We start from the raw sequence: 18,290 nt of genomic DNA, 5'->3' as shown, positions 1-18,290 counted from the left end.
TGCTTCTCCATGGTTGGCATGAAGCAGCTAGGTGGGAGGAGAGAAGAGAGAAAGTGGAAGGGGGAAGGAAGCCGCAGTAAGTGGCTACCCTAGTGCCCCACAGCTGGGAGTGGAAGAATGTGGGGGAGGGCACTGCCTTACACACACTTTCCCAAGGCTCCTACTCCCCCCCACCAAGCGCTGTGAAGCTATCCCCAGTCTCCCCCCTACACACACACACCTTCCAAGCTGCCTCAGGATTCTTTCCCAACCACCATCCAAGATGCCCATATCTCTCCATCTCACCTATTTTGAAAGGCAATGGTTAAGTGGGGATATGACAGACGTACACAAAGTAGTGAATGGTGTAGACAAGATAAATTAGGTGCTCCTGTATACACTCTCTCAGAATGAAATAAAGTATTCTTATATGCAAACATCCTGTGGAACTCATTGCCACAAGATATAACTGGGACTGAGAGTTTAACAGGATTGAAAAACAGAGCTTAAACTTGTATCTGATTAAGAAGACTATCAGCAATAACATTAGGTAGTGTCAGAAACTGTGATGGGATAGTCAACCCTAGTGGTAAGAATTGGAGCAGTCATGCTTAGTGGTTGGAGCCAGAATTGGGAGTCCAGGGTAGAGTTGGAGCAAGGCTGGAGCACAACTAGGAACAGGGCTGGAGCAAGAGCAGGTCTGAAGCAGGCTAAGACTTAGGGAGTCTGTTGCCACTGAGTCACATTGAGCAGGCTGAACTGCTGTTCCTCCTATGAGGCTTATATACCTGGTCTGGGAATCATAAGACCAGTTCCTCGCTTGTGGATTGGCTGGAGCCTAGCACAGGTGTGACCCTTCACTTTACAGATAGGATTATAAACATTGCAAGGATTATAAATAGTCATGTTTTTAGGCATATGCTATCATCTAGTCAACAGCAGTTAGTGCAAGTTATTCCATCATTGTCCACTAGATGGTTTCTTTTATTTTCTCTTAAGCAGAGACAAGGTACTTGACCAGATGGACAATAGATCTGATCTGTTACGGCAATTCCTAAGTTCTTATATTCCAAAAACATAAAAAAGAAGGGAGGAAAACCATCCTCAAGGCAAAGCATTGCAGTGGGAATATGAAAAGGACTCCCTTTAGAATCTAGTCTTGAAACATTTAGGATTCTGCCTACCTAAACTGCATGCAGCCTCAGCAGCTGGACATGGCAATCTTCACTTCCTGTCTTAAACTGTTGTAAGACATTGCTGTGTGCTCAGTATAGCTGTCCTATTTTGCTCAGAATAGCTAGATAAAGTGACTCCATCCTTATAGACTGCATAAAATTGTCTTAAATTTGACAAAGCCTCAGAACTTTTGGGATAAAAATGTTGTATAAAAGTAAGATTATATTTTTTAGTATTTTTATTAATATAAATGTAAGGTCTTCCCTGTATATAATTCCCTAGAACTTCGTAAGCTCTTATCTTTTTTGGCTTTCACTGCCTTTAAGCGTCTTGCTAACTTTAAAAATCTCTTTTCTTTCATTGTTTTCTCTCTCTTTACTAGGAAATCTGGCATGCAATGAATCAAAGAGGGGATATATATATATATATCCATATTGTGAGGATGTTTACAATATATGGAAAATTCTGACTGGTTTGGTCTTTATATATTTTCAGAATAACTGACAGCTTTCCAAACGTGCTGCATTACTGTCGAGTCCACAGAGTCTGCATTCATGTAACTAAAATGCTTTTTCTGGTCCTTCACAAAATGCTAAAATTAAAAACATTTTAATGACTGAATCAAAGTAGTGCAGCAAAGAAATCTGCAATGTATTACCCTTTCAAAACAAATATTTCAGTGAAAAACCTCTCACATACAAATAAGCTCTATTTGTTTTACAAAGCGTAATTTTGTTATTTTCATTACCATTGTTTTAATAACAGAAAGCTTGATCTCAAAAATATTTTAGCATGAAACATGAATATGGTAATTGCTGAAGTTTCCATTCAACTGCTGCTCTCATATTCCAAGGATATTGGGTTCCAGTATAAGCAACATTTAATAATTTTCATATGGGCTCCAGGCGACCTCCTAGAAGACATGAAATTGACAGTCTTTTCACGTTCCAAAAGGTATAAGCATTACTAAACTTGAGAATATCAAAACACCATTAAGGGCCTGACTTAATTTTCCCAGTCCCACGTGTTGATTTAATCAGTTGCCATTCTATGGAAGAGTAATCAGATCAATCACACCGATAACATTAAATGCTCCATGTCTTTCCTCAATTATAGTTCCAGAGTTTCCCAACAGTACCGAAAAGTAGTTACTTTTTAATATAAGATGCCCTGGTAATTTATGTTCTTTAGGATATGTTGGAAATCAAAGGAAGCAGGTATTAATATTACATTTCCCGAGCCCCTTTCAGCCCAATGGAATCCAGAGTACTCCACAAATAAGTACTTCAGAATCCAGCATACTTCAGAGTGCTTCAAAAACTGGCACATGTGCCCATTGAGCTCAATGGGATTATGCATATGCTTGAAGTTAAGCATGTGCAAAAGTGTCTGCTGGATTCGGAGCAATGGGAGGAAGAAACCTAGCTGGCTTCAAGACTGAGCTTGATAAATTTACGGAGGGGGTGGTATGATGGGACAGCCTAATTTGGCAATTGACTGATCTTAGATTACTAGCAGTAAATATGCCCAATGGCCTGTGATGGGATGTTAGATGCGGTGGGTTCTGAGTTAGTACAGAGAATTCTCTCTCGGGTGTCTGGCTGGTGAGTCTTCCCACATGTTCAGGGTTTAACTGACCCCCATATTTGGGATTGGGAAGGAATTTTCCCTCAGGGCAGATTGGCAGAGGCCTGGGGCTTTTTCGCCTTCCTCTGCGGCACGGGGCACGGGTCACTTGCTGGTGGATTCTCTGTACCTTGCAATCTTTAAATCATTATTTGAGGACTTCAATAACTCACTCATAGGTTAGGGGTCTATTACAGGAGGGGGTGGGTGAAGTTCTGTGGCCTGTGTTGTGCAGGAAGTCAGACTAGATGATCATAACGGTCCCTTCTGACCTTATAGTCTATGGGGGCTGAAATACTTACATCAATGAAACATTAATGCATCTGCAGTGGAGAATGGCAGCTTTCCACTACACAGCATGTGACGCAACCGTGAGATAGGGGAAATTTCGACAAGGACCCGAGGGCAAACCTCTTTTTTTTTTTTTTTTATAAAAAATTATGCTATGATATTTTAATGTGCCCAAAGTATCTGGTGTATTAAAGTGTCACCCAAAAGGCCCAGAGTCTGTAAGTAGCATGATAGTCTGTTTATCTACTTCAGAGGGATAAGGCGCAGAGGTAGATAAACTCTTATCTGAGACAGTCAAGAGATGGTGTTTTCAGGCCGTGTTCCATGAAAGAAAAAAAATAAAGTAGCACTGCTGGGAGAGAGACTTTAAGAGGCTTCTGAACATCACAGTGGCAACTATATTTATTTAAAGAGAAGCTGTATAAACATAGACATATTGGGGCCAGGTGGAGCCTGACTCAGAAAGAGACTGATGTCAGGTGGGATTACTCTCTGGGTTGAAACTCATTTTCAACTAAGCAGCATTTCTGATTTTGCTGTGCTGTTACCTGATGAGCAGGGATCCTAGAAGTCTGGTCACCACTGAAAAACATGGAATTTGCCTTTTTGCAGAGCATCTTTAGTTTTTACAATTTGTGAAAAAATAAAAAAAGCATATATTAAATAATTTTACTGAAAGTATCAGTGTCACTTATTCAATGCATGCAGCCTCCCCTTCTTGTGGTTGATTTTTGAATGCACTTTAAATGTACATAGGTAAACATACTCCAATAAACTGCTTCCGGCGTATAGCACTTACTCAACAGCGTATTGGGGTTCGTGTTTTAATGCATCTCAAATTTCACATCAGCCTCCAGCCAGGAGTAATTAAAGTTATGAAAAGGTGCCAAAAAACTTTAAAAATCACCCCGAAAGATTGCGTCACTGAGTTTGGCAAGGACAAATTTCACGTGGATGGAAATGTGCTGCTCTGTGCTGTATGCAGCAAAGCTGTAGATTGCATTTGAAGGCATACAGTTGTAGAACACGGGAAATGCTAAACAAACTGAATGGGGGGGGGGAACAAACAAACACCAAGAGGCTGAAACAACAGGGCCATGACAACAGCGAAGAAACAGCGCACTGTGAGTGGATCATTCCAGCATTTTTGCACATTTAAAAAACCCAATTTTCTGAAAATATAGAATACGGACATAGAAATATTTGGTATATGTAAGAAATACAAATTGCAATACTATTAATTTTATTTGATTATAATCAGTCATGGCACTGGTAGGCTTCAAACTTGCTTAAAAATTGTAAATATATCAATAAACCATTGTGTTCAACTGATTCCTTAGCAGCAAAATATATAGGTAACTAAAGTTCAGTGTTTCATTTTAATTGTGGAAAAACTGGGATTTTCATGTGTTTGTGTTAGAGACATTGGGGGGTGGGGAGGGGGAGTGGAGTATCATGGAAAACTGAGGTCCCAGCTGATGAGTGACTCGTCTCATCCATTCCTAGAAACATGTTTGCAAGTGAAATGTGGAAAAGAGGAAAAGGAGAACTTTTTGAAGTCAAGGCCACCATCACTTCCCAAATCAAGCCATGTTTAAGCTCATGCCCTTCTTCAAGATCACTGTAGGAGGGGTGAATGAATAAATCTTTCCAAGGGTTGTACACCTCCATTATTCCCCTGGAAGAGAAACTGGAGATAATACATTTTAGTTAATCTTAATGGATGGGTTGAAGGCACTGTATGCAATAACCAGCTGGCAGACGAGAAGGTATTAGGCATTTCAGCTACCATTAAATATACCACCTTAGCCCTGAAAACTGATTAACATCAATATTGTCAAAGAAAGAAAATTGCAGACTCTCATGTACCAGGTGTACCCTTGCAATACACATGCATTAGGCAGCTCCACCAGACAGTTATGTTCTTTCAAGTTTATTTATGATAACTGGGATTATTTATCATTTCAGAGGGCTGAGAAATGAGAAAAGAAAGGGGAGACAAGAAAGCAGAGCCTCTGTCAATAAAGGAGATGTTAGTTTAAACTCACTCATGCCTAAGAACTATTCCATTTATAAGTCAGAAGAGTCCATCCCAGAACAATGAATCAAATCCCCTTGAATTCTGGGAATGTTTGGCTCCTCCCAAATATCACTGCTCAGGTCCTGACCAGGTCCTGTTGGAAATGCCTGAACTTGGGCATGGCCAATCTGAATTTTAACTTCATGGCTTGAGTTCAGTTTCCTTCACAAATGCCCAAGTAGGCATTTTCTTCTTGGTATTCCCTTATAAAACAGATTAGAATCTAAATCTGACAAGGTCATCTGACTACCTATGTTGAGCCCAGAGAAATGATGTAGAGGAAAATATTTGAATAACTAATGCAGCTAATTAATAATACAGCTAATGGTAATACCAACGGCGCCTTAAGTCTAACAGAGGACTTTTCTGGACTCAGTTATAATTCATGTGGCTACAGTATTCACGTGGGAATACATGAGGAAGAGGCAATCGGAGAAAGTTCATCCTGCACTTTCCTTCCTCACACTGTAGTTGCTCTTTAGGATGGGCTCATTTTGTAACATACTGTAAAAAGGAACTCACTCGACAAGCAACTCCTTTGTTTCGTAAGGCTTGATCTTGTGAGGTGCTGAACGCTGATACTTCCTACTGAGTCCCGAAGTGTAGGGGCAAGCAGCTTAACGGACCCCACTGGGTCCTCAGCTCTCACTTGCAGTGAAATCCCCCAGATGATTTCCATTAAGATGCATATCTTAGCTATCAGCTCTGAGCAATTCATAAACCATGTATCTCCCACATCACAATGTTTAAGGCAAGCCTGTGCAGTGATATGATTTGATTTTGCAGTTTAAGTGACAATTGTTACTAACCTGAGACAAACGTCAAAGGAAAGGTTAAAAAGGTCAGCTTTTTGAAGCTACTAAGAGGTTTGGGGTATTAGAAGTAGTCCAGGAAGAGGTGGATAAGTGGGCAGCGCACAGGTGAGCACTGAGTATAATGCATTTATCGTTATAAGTTAGATTATATTGTTATAGCAAGTTATCATATGGCTCTGCCATTTATCACACACATCTACTCACATATACACTTCATTTTTATTATGTGGTAGAATTTCTCAAAGATCTTACAAGCGGCATGTGAAGGTTAAATCCATCTGTAGGTCTTTTTACTAAGGATTTTTTTTTCTTAAATTTGCCTGAAGAACTAGCTCTCTCCCAGTAGTAAATGGCTTGGGAAAGACATGCCCCTAACTGCTTAAGTACTGAGTAGAGAAGAATTAAACAGTCATCTTCAATACTCATTTGTCTCACTCAGTTGGAGAAAAAAAAAAAAAAAAGCCTCACTGCTGTGAAGTATTGTGGCACGGCATAATAATCTTCCATTTATCTTTTTATTCTTTTAGCAATTGTATTAACTAGCTCAGGCTGTGTGTGTGTGTGTGTGGGGGGGGGGGGGGGTGTTGTTTTCTGTTTTGATAGAAAAAGCTTCCACATAGTCATTTTTGTCCATTTTAAATCACTGCCCCATATAACCAGATTCAGTTGAACAAAAGATTGATTTTCCTTAACCATTTGACTGAGCCCTTTTAAAAAGAATTGCACAGTGATCTAGATCTGTTCATTATCACAGGTAGTACTTATCCTGGGGGCAAACCATAGGACTTTAGCAAGCTAAATAGTTAAAACATACAACATTAATGCACAGTCTTGCCAAGGATAACAGCTTGCTTCAGCTATATTTAAAGCGGATACGAATGGCAACGTTACAATTTATTGTTTTTAGATAACCAGACACTGTTCATATGTTTAGTCATTTTGCTTGCTAACTTATTAGGGCCAAGTTCTGCTGTGAGGTGTGCATGAACATCTCCCATTTAATTCAGTAAGACCCTGTGTACACAAACAATGGTAGAATTTACCATTAGGATGCAGTTCAGCCCTCATTTATATGGATAAAACTCATGTAACTGAAAGCAGAATTTGACCTAGAAGGCTGTATCTCCTCTGAATCTATAGTGGGGCTAAACTCTTATCATACTTACACTGATGTAAAATCAGAGTAAAGCCGCTGCTGTCAGCACCACTGCTCTCTGATATTATGATTTCAGTGCAATTACTATAGATTTACATCAGTTTAACTGAGAGCACAATTTGGCTCCATATATTCTCAGCAACATCATGTCACTTCACACAGTGCCCAGCCCTGCTTCCGTTAAAGTCAGTGGCAAAACTCTTACTGGCTTCTGCAAGAATAAGAACAGGTCCATGCAGCAGATTTCTCTTTTACCTGGCAGTGAAATCATAAGGATGAATTTGTGAAGTCACAATAATGATCTGAAGAAGAGCTCTGTGTCAACTCAAAAGCTTGTGTCTCTCTTCAATAGAAGTTGGTTCAATGAAAGGTATTACATCTCCCACCTTGTCTCTCTAATAATCTCTAGTGTAACTCAGTGTGTAGACACAAAAATAGGGTTCTGCTTTCACTGCAGATTCAAGCTAAAAGGAGAAGAGTTGCAAGGGTGAAGAAAGTTGTTATTCCAGTAAAGATCTTAGTCACACGGAGACTTCAGAAAATTACTGGCAAAGCAAATTGCTCCTTTAATGTTATCTTTATTCAGGTTAGTCATAAAGATGGGATTATGACTTTGCTAGGGGACTGAGCTGAAGATAATGCTGAGTTTAAATGAGCAAGCTCATACTCAGACAAAAACGTCTGCATTTCTAACAAGAAAATGCAGACCGTTACTGACAGGGCAAATTTTTTTTAATGTGAATCTCCTCTTTATCCAATGCAAAACCCTCTCATTTAGGGTTAGGTCAATCCCATTATGAACAACAGAATTTAGAACACTAGTTAGGGCTGCAGGATTTTTTTTAAATTTGTGAGCTTTCTGCTATACAAGTGAAGAGCTAGGGGTTTAAATGGCAATCTCCAAGTAAGTTAGACATTGGACAGTGATTTAACCTGGTTTAAAATAGCTCCTCGGCACACAGCAGAGATTTTGATCAATGTCACAACCAGACCCAGTTGAATAATATTCATCAAATCATTTTTATGACAATTTTCATATTTTCCCAAACTACTTAAGGAATATTTATCATCATTCACCCAGCTGTAGCCACAGAGGTGATTGTGATCTCAGTCACTTTAGGTGCTAGTTGAATAGGTCCAGATCCTCCAAGCAATTCAGGTGTCTAACACTCATTGAAAAAGGTTAGGAGCGAAGCACCTAAGGTCTAGATCCTCCAAGGTATTTAAGACCCAGTCCCCCAAACACTTGCTACTGGGCATAGCCCCTTTGAAGACAATGGGATTATGTCTGTTAGAAAGTACTATGCCTTTTACAGTGTGTATAGAAGATCAAACCCTTCCACGCTGATTTTGTACCCACTGAAGTTAAGGCAGTATTAACATTGATTTCAGTGGGTGAAAGATCAGGCTCTAAGAAATTAGCTTCTAACATAGGGTATGTCTACACAGCAACAAAGCACCCACGGCTGGCCATGTCAGCTGATTTGGGTTCGCAGGGCCCTGGCTGTGTGGCTATAAAATTGCAGTGCAGATATCCAGGCTCAAACTGGAGCCAGGGATTCAATCCCCTCACTGCCTCCCAGAGCTGGGCTCCAGCCCGAGCTTGGATGCCTACTCTGCAATTTTATACTCCTGCAATCTGAGCCCCAGGAACCCAAATCAGCTGATGCAAGCCAGCCACAGATGTTTCATTGCAGTGTAGACGCACCCCAAAAGGCTGGGACAACAAATAAGAGCCCCGTTCCTGCAAACGGATGCACCAGTACAGATTGTAATCCCTTTGCCTTCAATTGGACGCCGCAGGGGTACAACCAGAGCATCTATTTGCAGAAAGGAGGCCAAGGTTTTGAGTATGGCCATGGCAAAATGATAGACAGTATCTGTCAACACGTATTAGAAAAATAGTTTTATATGACAATTTCAGACTATTGGACAATTGTTACTTGACCAGCCTGATTTGCTTAGCCACTGTCTTGCAGACTGCTGGGTCTTCACATCAGGGGGACACATCAGTGTCACTACTACTCATGGCAGTAAGCAGTACCTAGAAATCAGAATTTGCAGGACTGCGCCCTGATCCTGCAATGCTGTTTCTTCATTACAGATTTTTGGTGCGCACCATTCAATTTGTTACTTCTACTTTTTCTGTGCTTTAAATTCCCCTAAAATACAGCATTTACAGATAGATAGATATAAACCGCTTCTGTTTTTTGGCAACTGTACTTCTGTTCTGACTAATTTGGTAAAATGAAATTAGATCTTTACTTAAGGCAACGTTAGCCAGTTAATTAGTGGGTGAATTGCTTAGTTATAGAACTCTCTCCTCCAGGTTTGCAATCTATTCATTTTGAACATGCTCTGGGGGTAGTTACAGACATCTGCTACAAGGCGTGGCAAGTAGCATAGCACCCCCAAAAAGGCTGCAAAGCAATGGTAGGGGGAGAACAGAACTTCTGCTCGTATTATTCCTGCTGACATCCAGGTCCCACGGAGTCCCCCATATGGAACCCTGTGGATCTCTGGAGGCAGAGCTAGCGAAGGACAGGAAGTAACATACTTCCCACAACTCTGGATGGATTTCCACGTAGAAATCTGCCCAGAAGTTACTGCTGGATGGATCAACAGTAACTCCTCCTGTATGTGGTTGAGATCCCCTCATTGGGGGAATTTTGGTGCAGCCACCAGCACGGTGGCAGCATAACTGCTACAGGGGTTGTGTTGCCACAGGAGAAGAGGAAGCCAATAGAGTTGTTGTGAGGCCCATAGGAGCCAGAAACATCCAGGGGAGGACCAGCACCTCCACAAGACCTGTGTGGAGCTTGGGACAACTGCATGTTTTAGAGAAGGCTGGTGGGTTCTTGCTCATATGCTCAGAGTCTAACTGATTGTCATGTGAGGGGTTGTGAAGGAATTTTCCCTCACGTCAAATTGACAGTGACCTTCAGGATTTTTTTGCCTTCCTCTGCAGCATGAGTTGTGGGTCACTTGCTGCTATCATCTGAGTATATCTAACATAATCAATTTGCTGCCAATGCAGGGGCATTAGGTATTGGTGCCTTTTCTCTGCCTTTGGCACATAATATTTTAGTCTCCCTGTAGGCTGTAGTACGTTGGTCTAATTCTTTTTCTATGGAAAAAAAGAATTCCCTGCCATTTTCATGAGGAAGCAACACACCTTCCTAGGGGAGGATTGCAAGGGCACTGAATTTAAACTCACAAATTTTCCAAGTCCCTACACAAGAAGAGCACAGCCTGTCATCTTATTTAGGCAACATCAAATCTTCCTAAACCTGTCTTTCTCCCAGCTGTGGATTCAGAATGTATAAATTGAAAAGTGAAAGTGGGCAAGCAGTAAACTAAACAGGACTAAATCAGCCTTGAACAAAAAATGCATCCTGACTTTTGCAGAATACACTCAGCTTCTTAGAGCCCCAGGACACCGAATATTGTCAGTAGCACAAAGAAGATATTTCTTTTCTTGGCTTTTACACAGGAGGAGACAAATGGACTTTGACATCTCATTTCAACCTAAAACAGAACAAAGACAACCAAGATGCTCCATATGCCGGTGTAGGTTATTCATGCAACAACTACTTAGTCTACTTTGGATTCTTAGGAACGGGCACTGTTGTCCGAAGTCTGCTTCATATGAAGCTAGACTTTTTTTTCCATAAGGCTGCCTTTCCAGAGATTGATTTATTCCTACTAGGATTAAAGAAATAGTAAGAACAACATGCTACAGAGTGTGAAGTCAGACAATTAAAGCAGATTGGATTATAGCTTGATGGCTGTAAAAAGAGGTCCCATGGAAGATTATTCAGATTCCCATGCAATAAATCTTTGATAGCAATGAGTAAGATGAATTTTTTTTTCGGTTAACTCCATTCCTATCGTCTTTCAAACATTTGTCCAGTTGGTTTTATACAAAGCAATAATCTTTTAGCCAGACAGACAACTTTTATATTGATTTAGTGATCATAGAAGTTGAGCCCTGGAGCCTAAAGTCATCTCATTATGAGTCATCTTTGACAAACAACCAGACTGATACCCTCATCCTGCAAGAAACAGCAGTGGATCCCTTGCAAGATCAGAGCATAAAGTGGTACTGCAGGTTTTTAAAGCCAAGCTATAAAGAGAAGCCAAGCCGCACTTCCCTGTTCACTCTCATCCAGATGGATTTGCATGTTCAGACACTGCCCACATTTAGGGATCCCATAGTGACGTCTAAGTTTGGAGAAGAATTAGCCATTGCTGTGATGGGCGTAGCATGGGGAGCCTGCAGCCTTTTGACAGCTGTCTCACTTTAACTGTTGTCCCTGTAATTATGACCTTTCCTTCCTCTTTTTTCCCCCCTCACTCAGCTTTCTCGATTTGTTTTATATGAATACATTTTCAGAGGGTGCATTATGCTCAGAACTATGTTAATATTGTTTTTACATATGCAGCACCACAGTAGGTAAACACTTTAGAAACTTATTTATATTTATCATCATCATCCATAGAACTGGTATATCCCAGGCAGCAGTAATGCAAGTCTTCTCACACTACTCCACCTATCTGCCTTAACCCTTTATCTAGAATTACCACCTCTAGGCATAAAAGATTATTCAGTCTCCAGGCCATTCCATTTTTGGCTTCTATGTTGTTACAGCTGAAAAAGTTGGCAGCCAGTAATAACACCACATTTGAAAGCCAATTCTTAAAACTGCATGTCTAAGACATGAGGCTGTAGGAGGTGACCTACAAGTCTTGTCTACATATTTGAAGACTTATCCGGTCCCCACTCAGTCTACTTCTCAACACTAAACATAACCAGTTTTCTAAACCTTTTCTCAGAAGTCAGGTTTTCTAAAATTTTTAAATCATGTTTGTTGCTCTTTTCTGGAGTCCAATTTACCCTCATCTTTCCTAAAGTGTGGTGCCCAGAATGATATCTGTTTTAATTCAATAATTTTCATACACTAGCACCAAAGTTGCCTAGATATACTATGTAACTGTGTACGAGAAATGAGAATGTACACGTATAAACCAAATGGTTTGGAGTTAGAGCACAGAAGTTTTTAGCAAAGAAAATATATACTGGGTACACATACAATATAGAGTGAAGATGGCTGTTAGGCAGATATGTAGATTTTTTCAAGAATGGAACATTTTTGTTCAGCAAAAGGGCTTGTCAAAAGGTATCGCTATGGAGCAAAGAGAACCTTATTCTCAGAACAGGTAGAGTGGACACATTGGTGGCTTAAAGCAAAGTTAAATAAAGCAAATCAGACATGCCAACTGAGAAACTAAGATGCAACAAGAAAGATCTGCGAAGGGGCTTCATTTTATCAGTGGGAAAATATCAGATTGCTTGGGCCGTATTTTCAGTATACATTGGGAAAGACAAGAGACATGATGTTACCAGGTAGAGGAAACACTAAATGCTCAATGCATTTTCCAAAAAATAAGTTTTAAAATAGAATATGACTTCTGAATTGTAATATGGAGCATGGAATTTTCCATGTAATGCCAGATTCATTTTCCTCTGACTAAAATTTTCCAACTACTGATAGAGAAGTACAGAGTTCCTTGTAGGGTTTTTCTGTCAAACAGCTAAATTAAGTTGTGCATGAAAGAGATACACATAACTGGATTCATTGTGGATACCACAGATATATGAATAAGTGATTATACACAAGTCAGCAGCACTGAGAGAATTTTGAAGTCATGTGACTTCAAATCACATTCCTCAATGTATCATAAAACAAGAAACAAGACACTGAAAGAGACCAAGTACAGGAAGGAGCAGTAGCTGCAGCCTGGCTTCTCTCAGTTACCATGGGCTTGCACTAATAATGATAATGTTAACTAGAAATTTGATTTGCAGGATCTGGCTCTATATCAATAAGATTTGTATTGCTCATAGTGTTCTGTCCTGATCATTCAAAACATCTGAGCACTAAAATTCACCTTATTCCAGACAATAGTAACACTTTATTGTTTTATACACATTTCTGGCCACAGTCCTGCAATGAGAACCAGCATTTCTGGTTTTCCACTGTTTTCTGTCATTGCTGAAAATTAGCTTCAGCAGCGGAAGTTCCTCTACCAATACAACTTCCAAAGGTAGCACAGGTTGAACAAAAGAGATTCACCTGCTAGTACAACTTCTAAGGGTAGGGGAGATGGCAAACATTTATAATGTGCAATACTCACACAGTGGCACAGGGGCTGCAGAAGGGTTCTACACTGTTTAATTGCTGTGGTTTCACTCTGCAGCAGAAGGCAACTGTGAAGCACACAGAAGGGAAACTTGAATACGTCATTTCTTCCACAGACAAAGTATTCAAGACATCCATCCTCATGTAATCCAGGATTGAGGGATTTTATGAGTGACTCTAGAGGAGGCAGAGGTGCTGCCAGTAGGTCTTGAACTCATGAACCCACCAGCCACAAGGCACCCAGGAGGGGGGTGCCACCCCATACTCCAGCAACCACTTTGAAGGTCTGTGACTTGCTCATGCCATCCAAAGATGAGCTGTGTTACTTGTGTCTATGCTTTCCAGACGAGGGCCCATCTGATAATTGTCTCTTACTAAACTCCTGGTGAGAGAGAGTCTGTAGCTCAGGAGTCTATTGCCCAGGCCCTCAGGCAGGGGAGGGCATAGGAGCAGTCGCTCAAGGGGATGACAGACAAAGGCAGGTCTCTTGGCCTATGGTGGGGTCACAGGGGGTAGAGAGACACAGCCCACTTGACTCCACTGCATCCCAGCCCAGGGCCCTAACAGTGAGGGGTGTCCCACCACTAGGTCAGTGGGGAAACCAGCCGTAACACACTGACCAGGCCTCATGCCCCACCACTGCCAAATTGGCAGTCCACCACCCCTGAGCTGTTTCCTACCCTCTCCCTGGGATGTACTTGGGTCCATGGAGTATCTTCAGTTACCTTAGGGTAGGTGACAAGCAGCAATCCTAGCAGTCACTCTACAGGCACAGATTACCCAGCAGGCAGGGCCTCTCTGGGCGCAGCAGCCTGAAGCAAGTCAGATGTGTCTACCTCCCACACTATCTCAGCTCAAATTGAGCTGGAGGCCCGGCTCTTTATACTTCCTGCCCCGCCCACCCACTTCCGATTGGAGGGACGAGGTCATTCTGGTCCCACCCACTTGGGTAGGCAGGGTGGCTCCTCCCCCTCTGGTTTGGAGGGAGGCCACACTGCCTTACTACAGCTTTACATTAAAGTTTCTCTAGTTCCAAGCCCCTCCTTGCAGCAGGATTGTCATGGTGAATTTGGAGCCAAGGAAATGTATCACTAAATGAACAATATAAAAAGATGAGCATTTTAGTAGCTCTTGTCAGTCATTTCATAGCTAATGCTATTTAACAACAATTGTGGGTAGCATGACAAAAGGACTGTGGGTCAGAATAACCAAGGTAAACTGAGTTTTATGAGCTGAGCAAGATCTTTATGATTCTGAAGCAATACTTAATCTGTAAACCCCATGCTATCTACAACTAGAATTATTTCCATTCATAAAATCACTGGTAATCTGGTTGGCTGATATGCAGGGCTTTATGGTCTTGATTCAGAGTCTGCTGAAATCAATGGAAGCCCATGACTGTGTATTCTACATTATTCAAAATAAAAGTTTATTTTTAAAGAGAGTGAAATATTTTTTGCCCCCTAAAAAAATTTCAAATGCTATCAGGCGTAAAGACATTACCAAAAAATAGAACAATTACTTTGATAGAGTAACTTTTAATAAAGAGGAGTACAGTACTGTTACTTTTCTGCAAATCTGACTATTCACTTAACTTATATGTGGAAACAGGAATACTATGTTTAATGTCACAAAAATGCTAACTGCTCATTGGGGATAACTCTAAACACTAAAACACAGCTGGAGGAGGCTGGAGAAAAGATTTCACATGATCTGCAATTTGTGGAATATTTAGCCTGCACCTTCCTGGAGTGTTTATGAGCATTTACTGATATTTCTGAGGACATGCTGGAGAAATGTAATTGTCCCAAAACAATCAATTGAGCAGTAGGACCATATGATAAAAGTCAACAACAAATAATAATGCAAGAGTTTAATTTATTCCCAAATCAATGCTAAAGCAGAATCACTTTGAGTTTAGTAGTATCCTTTGATAAGAAAACAGAAGAATACGTTTTATGTTGCCTCTACAGTCAATTCTCTTCATTATTACTCTACCCAATGGCCAGATTGCAACAGCAGATGTGAAATGTGCCATTGTGCCAACATATCTCAAGAAATCTGTCAGTACCCTGCCTTCGTCTCTATTGTCCTCTCCTGGGCTTGACTCAATTTTCATTACTGTGCATGAATTCTTGCATAACTTTACACTAGAACTTTTAGTCTATTGTGCAAAACGGATGAACACTCTTGCAATTTGTTCATGAAGTGATTTATTTATTAGCACAGCAGTTCTCCCTCTTCTTGAGAACTTACTACTTAAAACAGAAATCCTTTCTTTGGCTACACCCCTCCCATTGAATCCCAATTCCACACCTTCTCTGTGGTAAATAACTTGACTGCTTGAAAAATAAAAAGCATACTATTGGAACAGTATTAAGGAGACAAAGATGAAGGTAACATTATTTAAGATATGGATATAGCTACCGGGTTACATCTCTCCACCCCCTTCACCTCACTTTTTATTTCTTCTTCCTGGGTGCAGGGCTTTACATTTACCAGCACACACACTTACACTGCAGCCTCCTCTGCTTTTCTCTTTCCAGGTCATTGTGTAGCTTTGTTCTGTTCTGTCCTATTTATTTGTGTCTTCCTCCAATTTGATTATGGTGGAATATAAACTAAAGAAACGGCCCAACAAAGACAGATATAAAGCAGCCATGCAAAGTCTAGGCAAGGGTTTATTGTTTCTAAGTTTAGTCATCACATAGCCTCCTTGAACACGTAAATAAGTCTTAGACTGGGCTACGAGTAGCAAGAAATGTCAGTGCTTGAATACTGATATATTCTTCACCATTGTGACAGAGCAGTCCCATGACTCTCCTGGAAGTCTTCCAGTTCACCACCAGTCATCTGCAGACCACAGTTTGAGAGTCACTGTATTACAACTTATCATTCCAAGCCCTGTTAGATCCAGAAGGTTGTGTATTTTAGTTTGGTAGGAAGCCAACCCAGTAAGTAGTGCAAAAGGCCTGCCAAGGACACCCAAGTAAAACCAGATGCTGTGCATTGGAAAGATGCAGAATGAACAGGGAGATGAGAAAAGTGAGGGGAGGAAAAGAGGGTGAGTAGGAATGGAAAAGGAGAGGGCCTCAGAGATGGGAAGGAAGAAAAAATTGGCTAGGGGCTTCAGCTAGGTCAAGTGGAAAAAAGGGAGACAGAGACCAATGGAAAGGAAGACAAGTCAGAAATAGACAAAAGACAGAGAGGAGGGAAAAATGTATCCCAGACACGTTGGGCCAAATTCCTCACTGGTGTAACTCTATTGACTTACTGCAGCGGCTAATTTGGCTCTTGGCTCCCTGTCAGATCTAGACAAGAATCATGGCCCTCAGGAAAACCAATTAATGCGTTGGAAAGTAGCAGGAATAGTATAGGAACATGAAACACCTGACCTAAGGTATTAAAAACAACTAATGGTGTCACCCTAACTTTGGAAGTGTATCCTCTGTTTTTCATCATTAGTAGGACATCAGACATCAACAAATTTCAGATATGATCTGATAAGTACATCCTCTAACATTGAACAAAAGAACTAAATACCATATTCTTACACAGTGACTATGGCCAGTATTTTTGTTTGCAAGTGAAAATGACTAAGATATTCTAAAAGGCGAACAACATATGCAAATTTAAACTAACAGAAATATCTTGGACAGATAAACCCTCTGCACCAACTCAGTGGCCTCACCTTTGCCTTTAAAAGAGCTGTAACTGGATAAATCATTTAACTCTGCCACTACAACTGTCACCTTTCACTGATTCCATTACTTTGTATCTTGTTATTCAATGACTTGACTCAGTCACTAGAGTCTACTTCATCAGGCTTCAGTAATCTTCTGCAGAAGAACAACCTATTTATATCAGCGCCTGATTTTTTCCCTGTCAGTCCAAATTTTCTTAGCATTGCAATATTTCTCTTCACATTAGAAAAAAGTGGTGCATTTCCAGAGTGTCTTTTCCAGTACAAAATTACTGTAAGGCATTAACCTACTGTACAGTACCAGTTTGTAACTTTATTTGCAGTGCTCTGGAATTTGTTTACCTATATGTCAATACAACGTTGTTTTGTTTTTTGTCTTCAGCTGGAGTTCTGCCAGTGTGCTGCATCATAATTGGGCCTAAAATTTTAGCAAACAAAGAATCAAAACACAGGAGGCATCATTACACTGGACATTTGCCACCCACAAACTGTGATTTTTCAGGGAAAATTTCCATTGATATTTTAATAGCCAGAAACAGGAAAATAATGTAGACAACATTTTCACAAATATTTCCCTCAACTTTTTGGCCCGCTCTATTGCTCACTTTCCGCATGGAATAGGAGGCTGCAAGCGTGTTCAGATTGAAGCTGTTACCCAAAGACAGTGAAACAAACAGAGGTTTCTACTATGTATCAGAGGCAGATCCAACCAATAACTAGTATGGAGCATGATGTGTTTGTTTCTAAATCCCCTTTCTGCAGCAGTGTCCTATTTAAGGAAGATTTCTGCTTGTCGCACCACAGTTTAGTCGTACCACATGCTTACGTTGCTTTGTAACAATACAAATACTATCAAATTGCTCCCCATATCTATTATTCATGTTCTTTTAAACTCATTTTCCATCAGAGAGCATTTATAAAAACTATTGCAAGGTTTTTCCGTACTCCATTGACAATAGCTGTTACTTGTAAAAGGGTATTATACTGTAGGAGAGAAATTCACCCATGGCACAGAGGACCAGTGCAAAGTCCTTTATACCATTTATGAGCCCAGGAGAGGGGCTGAGCAAAGATTCTGATTGTGCAGCAGCCACACAGGTGCCTGTGTATCTTCTAAGTCACATGGAAATGGTCTCTGCAGAAAGCCACAATGGAGGTGGGCCAGACATCTCTTGTTGTGAAGGTCCATTGGCCCCAGCATCCTGTGGAACTGGATCTTGATCACTGAGCATTTGCTCAAGTGCTTTGCTATAGGGAGGTC

At 40.7% G+C, this 18,290-nt stretch overlaps 2 long non-coding RNA genes across 5 annotated transcripts in view; both read right to left on the bottom strand.

Annotated features, from left to right (window-relative positions):
* Nucleotides 1-18,290, bottom strand: part of LOC137149144 (uncharacterized) — a 375,061-nt gene that overhangs the window by 92,145 nt on the left and 264,626 nt on the right. The gene's annotated exons all lie outside the window — the stretch shown is intronic.
* On the bottom strand, nt 667-14,179 carry LOC137149141 (uncharacterized). The gene is made up of 3 exons (XR_010918675.1): nt 14,052-14,179; nt 13,322-13,394; nt 667-2,068 (listed from the first exon to the last, which is right to left on the bottom strand). It is a non-coding gene; the product is annotated as an uncharacterized lncRNA (long non-coding RNA).

This window comes from Emydura macquarii, unplaced genomic scaffold (assembly GCF_026122565.2).
Source record: "Emydura macquarii macquarii isolate MOO-44397 ecotype Brisbane River unplaced genomic scaffold, CSIRO-AGI_Emac_v2 contig_71, whole genome shotgun sequence".
Lineage (NCBI taxonomy): Eukaryota > Metazoa > Chordata > Testudines > Chelidae > Emydura > Emydura macquarii.
Note: the sequence above shows the minus strand (reverse complement) of the source record. Positions and strands in the feature narration are given on the sequence as shown.